Raw genomic sequence first — 742 nt, forward strand, 5'->3', positions numbered from 1 at the left:
ACCGAATGTCCAATCGATTCCTCTTGTCGGGAAAAGCGGCAGGTAGGCCGCAGGCCGTGCCGCTACCCGGACAAGGCCTGTGGTACAACTATTCGCATTTAATGCGTAAATCCAATTAAGTGCGTGTCCGAAGCACATATCCAGCAAATATTTGTCCGAGTTGTTATGGTATGGGAGGATGTAAAGGAGGTAAAGGAGGACACCGTTCGGAAATCTTCACAAATGTTTGAGATTTAGTGTAGTAAATGTAAATACTTGGAGGTTGTGTGATATATACTAGTACTAGTATGTGTTAAAATTTAAATACGTAAAAAGATCGCACTACCCATGTGGCCCCATTCTAACCTCCACCCCCAACACTCAAAGTGCTAATTGCAATAGTCTTCCAGCATTTCTCCAGCTTACGCATTGTACCACGAAATATATCGCGGAGGTATCCTCGGATGTTGTAATTGCAAAGCGTTGGTACTGCCATTGCCTGATCGAACTCGGGATTTCTCCCTCCGTTGCAAAATAAGTGCGGGAGTTTCAGGAGGGTGTGTGTACATGACCAGTCATTAGAGAGATTTCGCAAATGAGCCGTTGCCGGTGCCAGAGCCACAACCTTTGTCACTTGATAATTCTACGGCAAACCTCTGAATCATAATTTTGGTTGCCACAGAAACGGCCAAATGTACGGAGAGTCGTGCCATAGCCAGAAAGAGCCAAAGCTCAATGGCGTACACGGACAAGCGTCGTAACT

The sequence above is a fragment of the Aphanomyces astaci genome (assembly GCF_000520075.1).
Source record: "Aphanomyces astaci strain APO3 unplaced genomic scaffold supercont1.63, whole genome shotgun sequence".
Classification (NCBI taxonomy): domain Eukaryota; phylum Oomycota; class Saprolegniomycetes; order Saprolegniales; family Verrucalvaceae; genus Aphanomyces; species Aphanomyces astaci.